Genomic DNA, 12,734 nt, shown 5'->3' on the forward strand with positions numbered 1-12,734 from the left:
GCTGTGTACAATCTCAATCTCTTCACCATCCATCCTGATGCTGCCAATTGGTCCAGTGGTGAGAATCTTTGTCTTCTTGACATTTAGCCTCAATCTATATTGTAGGCTGCAGTCCTTGACACTCTGCAGCAGGCGCTTCAGGTCCTCCTCAGTTTCAGCAAGCAGGATTGTGTCATCCGCGTAACGCAGATTGTTGATAAATCGTCCACCAATCCTGTTTCCATGTTCCTGCAATGGTGAATAAAGCAGATTGTCCATAACATTCTAAAGTATTGCAACTTGAGGCTTGAATTTGTCCTCAGTTCCTTCAGCTTAAGAAATGCTGAGCAAGTTTCTGTCTTTTGGTTTACTGACTTTTATTCTTTGAACATTTCATTACAAGACTTTAGTCTGTCTTCTCAAGATACCCTTTTAAATCTTCTGTTTAGCTCTTAAATTTGCTGGTTTCTTCCTTTTGCTTCATCTTCTTGGTGCTCCAGCACATACAATATTCAGAGTCTATTGAGATATCCATCTTAATCTTTTCTTTATCATTTGTTTTTGTAAAAATCTTCTGCATTCTTCATGGATAATACTCTTGATATCCTCCCACAGCTCATCTGGCCTATGCTCACTAGTGTTCAATATCTCAAACCTGTTTCTGAGATTTTATTTTTTTTAAATTCAGGAGGGATAGATTCAAGTTCAAACTTTCATTCTTGTGCATTTTATTTATTTCACTTCAGTTTGAACCTGCACATGATTAACTGATGGCCTGTCCACAATCCACAGCTGATTTAGTTTTCAGAGATGCTATTGAGTTTTGTCCATGATTTATTGTATCAGGAAGAAAGCTTTAGGTTGAGATGAAAGTCCCACAATACTATAGGCTTATCTAAGCTCATAGGCCTTCAGTGCTAGCTCCTGCCATCTTGGGATGCCAGCCTTCTAAGGATAGTCTAAAAGGATCACAGATAGGCACACCAACAGTTATGTGAGTCCCTTCTCTTATGGGTCTGAGACTTTGGGAGATGTCCAGAAAACCACAGTGACTAAGGGAAGTAGAGGATCTAGGAAATTAAATCATGGGCTTATGAAGCAGATCAAACATTTTGGTCAATTTCGACTTGACACGTTTTTGTAATTGGTTGGTCTGGTACTAATCTCAGCAGAATGAATTATAAAAATGTCTCCATTGCATCTTTTCTATCCCTTCAAATTCTCCAATTGCCTACTAAACTCTACTTTCCTAGTAATTTTCTCCACCTCTTCCATTACTCCCTTCTCTCCTTCTCCCTCTACTTTTGAAAATTTATACATTTCTTTTCAGTTATATTCTTGTTTTTAAATATCAGTCTTATATAGTATTTCTTTATAAGACTTATTTCACTTAGTATAATTTCTTTATAATTTCTCAATCTATTTGTTTGTTGTTGAGCACTTTGTCTGTTTCCATTTTCTTGCTATTGCTTCCATAAACATAGGTGTGCATATCTCCAATAGTGTCTCAGATCTGATTTCCTTGAAATATATTCTTAGAGGCTTTTCATAGAAAACAAATTTAAGCCTTGAGTGACAGTATTGAAAAATGTTATGAGCAAAATATCAATGATCTTGAAATAATAAAAAAGTTGAAGGGAATGGAATACACCTTAACAAAAAAGGTTTGGCTAACACTGTTATTTCAGTAAGGTTTGTATGATTCAGAGGCCATGATAGTGAAGGATGAAGTGCAAGCTGCACTGAAGGCATTGGCAAAAATAAATCTCCAGGAATCCATAGGATTCTAACTGACATATTTCAGATAACAAATACAGTCCTGGCATGGATGTACTTAAAAGTCTATGCCAGGAAATATGGAGGAAAGCTGCCTGGCTTACTGCTTGGAAGAAATCCAAATTTGTTCACATTTCTAAGAAAGATGATATGACACTCTGGAAATTACAAACAATTATTAGTATGACATGAAAGCAAAATATTGTTGAAGATCATTAAAAAAAGAACAGCATAAATATCAGAATAAAAACTATTTGGAAGGAAAATAATTAAGAAACGGGAATCAGTTTAAGTGGACATAAATGTACAGAGAGCGAGAAAATACAAATTGAAACACATTAGTCAAGGATATGCCTCTCTAGGTTCATAATATTTTCTTTTTAAATTTTTTACTGGTATGTCAATGAAAGTTTATAGAGAATATTGATTTCCATTCACAGATTGTTGCACATTTTCCTCCTTGTCCCCTCTCCCTCCTCCCCCCCAGTTCATTTTTTTAAGTTTTGGGGGGAAAATCTTTCATTGTTATACAGTCCCACCCCACCCCGAAAGTCCACTTTACTATGTAGGTCTTATTCTGGACTCTTGTCATATTCTCAACAAAGACCTAATGAAATGAAAACCAAAGTTTTTAATATATCTAAATAAATGACATGTGAGGTCAAAAATTTTAAGTTTATAATGTGTCAGAGATTTAATTTCTAGAATATTGGATGTTTTATGTAAGTAGGAGGAAAAGAAAAATATTGGGAGTAAATTATTATAGACAGAGAAATAGAGTCAAAGAAGAGCATTATACAGTGCTTGTTGGGTAAGTAGAAGAATTTGGCCTGTACTGAAATTGGTGGGAACCTACTGAAATTTTTTTAGCAAGACTTTAGAAGACTTATGGTTTTTTAAAAATTACTTTAGATTTTGTTACATAGCACAACCACAGTTTTAGCATTAGTTGTGGTTATACCTAAGATTTTATAAGATTGGAGGAAATACGGACATATATGCATAATGTTAAATCTTTCACGATGGTGTTTCTTTTGCTTTTATTTATTTTGCCATTTGTATTTTTTTCTTGTTTATTTTTTTATATTTTATACTGGTTTACTTACAAAATTCATATACATTATTTTTTGCCATTTGTATTTTAATTTTGAGAATAAGATTTTAGTTTAAGATATTAAAATAACAATGTGAGAAATGTTAACCAGATATTTGTGAACTATAATATCAGCATGTTGATGTAGCAGAGCATGTCTTAAGTGTAAACACATCTGTCTTTTAGGAATCTGAGTTTGGAAACATCTCTGAAATATTAACAAGTAAAAGGTCAGAGAGAAAAAATGAAAATCACTTATGAGATGGATTCACACCAGATCTACTACAGCAAACTCAAACACAGTACAGGAACAGTTAGTGTTTCTTTCTGCTTTGTATGAAGTTTTTTGAGTTATAATTGTCTATATAGAACCTAAAAACAATAATGTATAACTATATCCAGAAGTCCTTGGGTGAACAAATGTTTAAGTGTTAATAATTGACCAATTGGACTTCATGAAGGAGTCTCTAAATAAAGGAATGCTAATTTTTCTTTATGCTTCTGAAAAGAGCAGAACTCTGAAAACTCCATAATGTGAAATGATATAATACACGCAGGATTTCAATACTCAAAAGGGTTTATTTATGTATTTATTTATTTATTTAAACTACAAGTGGAATGGAGATGAAGTAATGGAAAAAAGTTCAATGGAACTTGAAAAGATAGAAAAATAATAATAGGCATAGAATAATGGCAATTACATAAAATATAATATATATGAATGGCTGTGTAAAACACAAAGTACATAAACAAAACATAATGTACATGAATGATTATAGGCAAATAAAAAAGTAATATTTTTTAAGAATTAATCAAGTTAAAACTTCATCTCAAAATGCATATCAATAAATTCCATATTTTTCTTCACCAATATGAATGTAGAATTGTGTGATTGCCTTTGCCTCAAAACTGATCTTAAAAAGTTGTCTGATCAAAAAAGCCTTTATCAAGGGAAAGTTTGTTGTTATTTTTGCTCTTTCTAATTATCCTTTATCTTTTAAGCATTTTTCTAGGTTTTATGAGGATCAAAGGAACTTTTGAAAATATTCATTTTAGATGTACTAAAACTTTCTAAGAGTAAGGCTGTTATTCCAGTTTACTGGCATGATTTTACTGCCATTGGAGTACTAGGAGTGAAAATCTGATACATTGTATCTCACCAATTTCAATTTCTTCTTCTGTTATTTACACCTATTCACAATTTATAATTCTGTTTTTCTTTCTTTTATATACCAACATTTCCAAACACACACACATTTTTAAATCTGACTTTAATTGTAGTTGGTGTTAGGTGTCATCTAGTCAAATACAACTTATAGCATCCCTATCAACAAAAGATCTGAACCCTGCTCTATCCTGTGCTATCCTCTCATTTCCTGACATCCAAAGCCCACTGTAGCAGTCACTACTACTATGTCAATATACCTGTGAAGATCTTCTTCTTCTCTGACTCTCCAACATTCCCAGCATCATACCTTTCTCCAAGGAATAGCACTTCCTAGAAATGTGCCCAAAGTATGTGAGGTGAAGCCTCATTATTCAGGCCTTCAAAGAACACGCTGGTTTCACCTTCTCTCCTGCTTGAAGCAGATGGATCTGGAGGGTGTTTTATTATTATTATTTACTTGAAAGCTGGGTGTAAACTGTTTGGGCATTTTTTATTTTGCTAATCATCAAGTGTAAGCTGACTGGTTATTTCTGTTTTTAATAACAATCAGCTGTGGGCTAGAAGCCTCTTGTTTAGCAATCAGGACCTCGTGGGTTGGCCTTTGTATTTAAAAGTTGGCTGGGTTGTTGGTCCTAGTCTTAATTGTGTTTGCAAAGAACATTGTTCTAAGTAGTACATAACTTGTCTGTCAGTTTCCTGTACTGAGATACTTTGAGGTTGTTGTTATACTAAAATCTGTGCCACTGGTGTGTCAAATGCCATTATAGTCACCCATGGTGGACCCCATTAGTGGATCTCCCTGATTGAGACTGACTAGGAAGCATGATGGACCATCTACTTCCTAATTAACAGGCTTTTGAAAGCCTTATGAATACTAACGAAAGAGAATAGGTAACCATATGGCATAACTAAGCAGGAAATGAGAAACAGAAGAATCATGGTGTTACATTCAGAGTAAGAAAGTCAATTTCAAGTTTTATCCTGAAATACAATGTTGTGAGTGATAGGATAATATCCATATGCATACAAGGAAGATTGGTTGACATAAATATTATTCAAATATACACTCCTACATCATGAGCCAAAGAGAAATTGAGAATTTTTACCAAATCTTGGAGTTAGTTGTAGAGTGACGTACATATATCTGTGTCTATAATGCCACTCTTACAATGTGAAAATCTAGTGACTTGAATATCATGTTTTACTCTTTTGCCTCCTTTCACTGTCTTCTGTAGTACATGAAGACTACTTTGCAAGAAACACATTGTAAATCCAATTATAGTTATATTGGGGAGATTATAGTTAACAAAATCATCCCACTCTTTGAACTTAATTCTAGAATAATGTTCTAGTAGTAAGAACGCACTTTATGCATTGTGAAGTTATTCATGCTTGAGGATGGCATCATGTGGAATCATTTGCCTGGGTTAATTATCTAATAAAATATGAGATTTTTCAGGTGCAGATACATGTTAAATGTGTTAAGTAATGTGACTCAGAGGAATATATAATTTATTTATATGATCATATCACTATAAGTATTTCTAGCTTCATTACTGATTTATAGACATTCTCCGTGAGAAAGTTTATATGTAAAATGGTTTGAAACAGAGTAGGGAAACTAGCCTTGATATAATTTCTTGAAAACAATCAAAACTTCTTGAGTCAATAGTGTAAAAATTTTGTAATATAATATAATCAGTATTATAATAAACACTATTACATAAATAATAATTACTATAACAATATGTTGGTTATAATATTGTTGTTGTTAAGTGCCATTGAGTTGTAGGCGACACATAGCAACCTTATGAATGAAAGACCTGAACGCTTGTATAATTTTCATCCTTTCTTCAGGTTCATTTGGTTTCCAGAGGCAAGATATTTCGGAAGTGGATGCCATACCTGCTTCCAAGCTTATTTGAAAAGGAGCCAATAGTAATGAAGAAAGAAATAGTAGCTGCATTGAACACATTGGCAAAAAATAAGACCCCAAGAATCATTGGAATACTAAGTGATTTTTTTTTTAAATTAACAGATGCAGCCTTTGTTGCACCCATGAGACTATGCCAGGAAATTTGGAGGAAGACTGTTTGGCCAATGGATTGGAAGAGGTTCATATTTGTTCCCATTCCCAAAAAAGGTGTTACAACTGAATGTGGAAAATATAGAACACTATTATTGATGTCACATGCAAGCAAAACACTACTGAAGAGCATTCAAAAATGTCTAGAACAGTACATAGATAGGGAACTGCCAGAAGTTCAAGTAGGATTTACCAAAGACTGTTGGCACCACAGATATCATTGTTGATGTCAGGTGGATTCTGGATGAAAGTAAGGAATATCAGAAGAATGTCTATTTGTTCTTTATTGACTAGGCAGAGGCATTTGACTGTGAGAGTCATAACAAGTTTTGGCTGACATTAAGAACGGCAATCCCAGAATACTTGATTTTGCTCAAGCGGAACCTATACCTGGACCAAGAGACTGTTGTCCAAACAGAGCAGGGGGGCACTAGATGGTTTGAAATTGGAAAGATATAGCCTCAGGGTTGTATTCTCTCTCCATGCGTATTCAATCTGTATGCTGAGCAATTTATGTGAGATGCTGGATTCAAGAAACAGAATGTGACATCAAGATTGGAGGTAGATTCATCAATAACCTGCATTATGCAGATGACACAACCTTCCTTGACAAAAGTGAGCAGGATTTGAAGCACTTGTTGCAGAATATCAAAGAATGCAGCTTTCAGTATGGATTACATTTCATGTCAAGAAAGGAAAAATTCTTACCACTGGACCAATAGACAGTGTCATGATGAACGGATAGGAGATTGAAATTGCCAATAGTTTCATCTTACTTGGATCCACAATTAACACTCTTGGTGCCAGCAGTCAAGAAATAAGGAGACACATTGAACTGGGAAAATATGCAGTTCGGGATCTCTCCAAATTATGGAAGATTAATGATGTCAGTTTGAGGACTAAGTTGTGTCTGATTCAGGCCATGGTCTTTCCAATCACTTACTAAGTATCTGAGAATTGGACAATGAATAAGGATGACAGAAAAATAATTGATGCCTTTAAGTTGTGGTGTTAGAGAAGAGTATTGACCATCCCATGGATAGTAAGGAGAACAAATATACATGTCTTGGAGAAGGTGTAACAGGAGTGTTCTTTGGATACAAGAATGATGAAGCTTGTTGAATAATGGGAATGTTGCTAGGAGGGGCTATTCCTTGAAGAAGGACATGATGTTGGAGGGTCAGAAAAGAGGAAGGACCTCAGCCAGGTGGATTGACAAGGTGACTGCTATAATGGGCTCTTGTGTGTTAGGAAGTGTGAGGATAATGCAGGATAGAACAGTGTTCAGATCTTTTGTTCATCAGGTCACTATGAGTAGTACTTGACTAACAACAAAAATAATAGATGTACACACATACATACGGCTAGTTATACATATTTTCATATCAAATATACATTGTGCAAATCATAAGAAAAATAATATGATATAAGGTGTGAAACTTGATAGTTACCTGATAGGGAAAATATATTTACTACTTTCTAATATTTCCTCCTGTCTTATCTTGGTTGAAAAGAACATTTAGTAGCATTAAAGTAGTGGAAAAGAAAAATAAGGCTCAAAATAAATCTTGAAGAGGTATCAACAAAATAATGAATCAAAGATAATGTAGTTAAGACAAAGGTTCTTGTTACTAAATAGGATACTTTGCAGAGTATAAAGTTAAAAATCTTCAATCTCATATCTTCACATTTTTCATAGAGCATAATGAATAACATTGAATACAGGAACATGGTCAGTAGATAACAGGAAACAAAATACAAATAATTATAGGAATATATATGTGAATTATGTACCATAATAAAAGATTAACTCAAAATTTCTTTTTATATCTTCTCAAAAATTCTTTTCATTCCAATTCTGTCAGACTTTTAACATTTCTCATCTGTTCTTTCCTACTTTTTGAATCACTTGCAATTTTCTGCTAGAATAACTTTATATTGTTAAAAACAAAATACACTTGCTGAAAAGTTTATATATAAGCTTACACTAGAGTCATTGATTTAATATTCATTATGCAGTAACCAGAAGAAATAATTTAGCCCACTATGTTGTTTTGATTCAGAAATAATTTTCCTTCGATTAGTCTCTCTATATTGTTCTAGTCATTTTCATCATTGCTGCAAATGTACATAGCTTCTTGCTTATTTAGTTCATAAGCTTGGAAGTTCTGGTTGTCAATAGCTGACCTATCTCTCCTGCTCTTATAAATGATAGTTTCAACCATGAACATATCCCTATTATTAACAATGCTTCACTGAATTTATTGGCTAATTTCACAGACTCTAGGTTCTTTCTTAAATAATATGCTACTTTTTCCAAAATAACACAAATCTTCTCTCTCTTGTTTAAGATCTCTTGCTTTTGTATATCAAACCCTAGAAATCCTTTTATCAGATAATTTAATAAGGAAGAGGAAAGTGTACTTTAGTCAATAGAGAAAATGGTTTGTAATCTAAAAATATAATCTTATTTCTGTTGTTGAGAATATGTTGTAGTTGTTGATTGCCTTTGAGTCGAGCACGGCTCAAAGCGACCCTATGAACAAAAGGCCTGAATCCCCTCTACAACTATCGATGTTTATTGAAGTTCATAGAGTTTCCAGAGGCATATTATTTAGGAAGTGGATGCCACTCCTGCTTTCAAATCTGTTATAGTATGTTATTGTTGCTATGTTCCATTGAATCGCCTGCGATGTATAGCAACTCTACATACAGCAGCTCTGAACTCTTCCCTGTCCTGAGCCAGTCTCACTAATTCTGACACACCAATGCCCCAGTTACTGTATCAATCCAGCTCATCCGGGATCTTCCTCTCCTGCGCTGTCTGTCCACCCTTCTGAGCATGATGTCCTTTTCCAATGACCTATCTCTTCTGGCCCCATGCCCAAAATAAGTGAGGTGGAGCTTCACAATCCTAGCTTCCAAATAGATACTTGGTTTCATCCTCTAAGACAGATATATTTGTTTTCTTGGCAGTTCATGGTAAGTGCAAGACTCTTCACTAGTACCACAACTCAAAGGCATCTATTCTTCTGTCATCCTTAATCATTGTCCAACTCTCTAAAATATAACGAGTAATTGAGAAGACCATGACCTGGATTATGCACACTTTTGTATCTAGACTGACATCATTGCTCTTTAGCACTTTGGAAAGGTCCGTGACAGCTGATTTTCCTAGTGCAATACATAGCAAAATATAATTTAATTTAACAGTTTCTATATTCTGAAGCTTCATCTGACATACTTTGGACATGTGGCAAGGAGGGACCAGTCCTTGGAGAGGGATGTCATGTTTCATAGGGTGGAGGGACAGCACAGGAGAGGAAGACTCTAGATGAGATGGACTGATCCAGTCATTCAGGTACTAGGGGTAGATGCGTCAGAGATTTGCACAGGATAGAATAGGGTTTAGAGCTGTTATACATAGGGTTGCTATGAGTCTCAAGCAAGTCGAAGGCACATAACAATAATAACAATGTATATAGTTTGTGTAAGTAGTACCATTTGTGGCAAGATGCATTGTTGCAATCTCAAAGTGATGCTGTTCATATCCAACAAATAATCAATGGCAGAAGAATGGGTAATCTCTTTCCATTTGACTTACTGCCTCTGAAATATTGCTAGAGAATCTGCTCCAATACAGTAGCAAACATCATATGTACTAGTTAATGATATTAATAGCATTATGTAAGTTTTGTAATTGTACCTATTGTTCTTTCTTACATTATTCTTCCTTATTAACGTATCTTTACTGTTCCCTAGTATCAACCAATCTTTTTAATTTTAAAATTTTTTATTAATTTTAATAAACATTTACAGATGTTTTGGATTTCCACTCATTCATTTTTCTCCCTGCCCCCCTAGTTCGCTCTTCTTTTTGAAAAGTAAAACATCCTACATTGATATACAATGCCCCCCCAATAGTATGCTCCACTATGCAACCTTCATTCTGAACTCTTGTCATAATGATAATACTGTTCTCTCCCTCATCTGTTTCAATGCAGTATACACAATTTATCCAATTTTTCTCAGTCTCACCCCAACCCTGATGGCAGTCCCATTGTACAACAGTGGCACTATGCAATATTCATCCTTTTGTGACTGAGATATTTCACTTTTTTAAAGTTATTATGTGCTTTGATCTGATACAGAGAATTGTTAAAGAATGCTCAAGGTAGATATCTTTTCTAGTGTCCTGCAGTGACTTATTCAATAAGACTTTTATAAGTCATTGTTTTATTACATGACTGAGGTAGCAGATGCAAAGATGAGTTGTTCTGGTTTAGCACAGTGACTGGATAGCTTACGAGTTATGTAAATAGGTGGATCCATGTAAATCAGATTTATTAAATGTAAACATGAAATTGATTGATTTTTCCATGTCTATGGCTTTAAATTGAGCAAGCTCAGAGATGGACAACAGTGTTATCATTATCATCAAGAAAGAACCAGAGAATGCATTGTGTCCTTTAATTCTGAGATCTCTCTGTGATCCAGAAAAGGAAATATATGACTGTACATATGGCGCCAGAAATCATGGAATGAGAAGAAAAGAAAAGGCAATGGTAGAAATGGAGATCAGGAAGAACAAGACTGGTTGAGAAACAGAGATCTGTCCTCTGTTGTGAAAAACGTCTGAAAAGTGATGAAGTGTATTCTAAAGCACTTAATTATACTCTCATGTAACCTACAGATAGAGAAAACAAAAAAATGTTAGAACCTTCTTTTGTTTTTCAAACTCTGGGCCAGAAACCCCTTATTCATCTAGCAGGTCCACTCTGTGGCTACTCACTTGGGGCAAAAAGAAAGCCAAAAGAGTCCCAGCATCCCACACGTGCCTCTCTTCCAGTCGCAAGAGACCGCATCCATCCAGCATCATCTATATGTACAGTTGTAATTTATGTGTTGGATTTTTTTTTGAAAGCTTTGTAAGTCCTGTAAAATGTGTTTCATAAAATTACATATGGGAGTGATCACATGAAATAATATTAATGAATGAATGTGTGAAAAACAGTACACATGTATGAAACACATTGTAAATGAATTTTGAATGCAAATGATGTAATTTTTAAAAGCAATAAAAACACATTTGCAATTAATAAATCATTAACTATACTTTTTTTTTTTTACAGATTGCTTCCATGGATGTAATCAATTTGATTCCTATGCTGTCCGTCTATTTAGAGTCATTTGTAAAATTGGCATTTGTTTGTTTTTTTTTTAAAATAAATATTTCCAATGAATTGAATCTACAAAAATGTAAGATTTTATTTCTGGTCTCATTTTTGTCACCAAATTCATGTTTCCTGACTCTCAATCCTTCTTCATTGTTTCCAGCTTCTGAATTCCAGTCAACAATTATAATGAACACAGCTGCATGTTTGGTAAAAATCTTCGTTTTCTTCCTCTTTGGTTTTAACTTTAGTTGGTACATATATTTAATTAATAGCAATCACATTAATAGGACATACATGTATATGTGTGTATTATATCACTCACAACATTGCACACCAGGATTGAATTTTAAGTTGGCTTTTTAACTATCAATGTTAACATCATTCTTCTTCTGTTTTTTTCATACCATTGTCTAATTCATTGTGTCATTGTCTAATTCAAAGTGGCCAAAGCCACACTATCTCATCTCACTAATGCCTAGAGTGTCAATGTTAATGTGCTCTATTTCACTTTCAACAACTTCTAGTTTTTCAACACTCATAAATTCCACGTTCCAACTACTCAAACATGTTTGCAATTGTTTCTCTACAATCTGATTCATTTCCATTCTGGGATGTGCCTCCAGTCATATAAATATACATCTTCTTTGTTCATAGGATTTCATGACACCTGCTATTTATGATCTGAATGGCAAATCCTGCTTTCTAGTCTGTCTTAATTTGTAAGCTGTACTAAAACTTGCCTACTATGGCAACCTGGTGCCATTTGATGTGCTGATGGCACAACTGTGTTCATCACAACAATCCTAAAGTAACCTAGTGCCATTTGACATGCTGATGGCACAACTGTCTTCGTCACAACAATCCTAAAGTTACTTCAGTACAGTAAACTGACAGACAAGTGTTGTATTAGGAAAAACAGCGATAAACAAGAAAAATATAGCTTCATAAGCTATAAAGTAATTAGCAATATACTGATCATTCCCTCAATGCAACAAACAGAAAAGTCTTACAGATTAGGAGTCTCCAAGTCTTTATCCCAGGCAGCAGTTCTAACAAAAGACTTTCTCTCCGGTAGTTCTGAAGGACAGTCTTTGTCTGTGAGCTTTCGTTTCTGGACGATCCTCATGTCTTGGAGAAGGTGCAACCATAGTGCTCCTTGGAGGCAAAAGGGCAATACATCATCTCACAGTCTTTGGAAATGTTGCTAGAAGAGACTATTCCTTGGTGAACAAAATGATGTTTGGAAAACTGGACAAATGTTAAAAGAAAAGAAGATCTTCAACCTGATGGGTTGATACAGTGATTGAAGCCATTATTGAATGTTTCAGAGATTGTGAGGATGGTACAAGATTAGGACAGGGTTCAAAACTGTAATTCATAAGGTAACTATGTGCCATATTTGACCTGAAGGCACCTAAAACCAATAAACTTCAGCATTATACCTACACTTTCATT

This window comes from Elephantulus edwardii, unplaced genomic scaffold, assembly GCF_000299155.1.
Source record: "Elephantulus edwardii isolate Elephantulus edwardi_28Jun2011 unplaced genomic scaffold, EleEdw1.0 scaffold00107, whole genome shotgun sequence".
Lineage (NCBI taxonomy): Eukaryota > Metazoa > Chordata > Mammalia > Macroscelidea > Macroscelididae > Elephantulus > Elephantulus edwardii.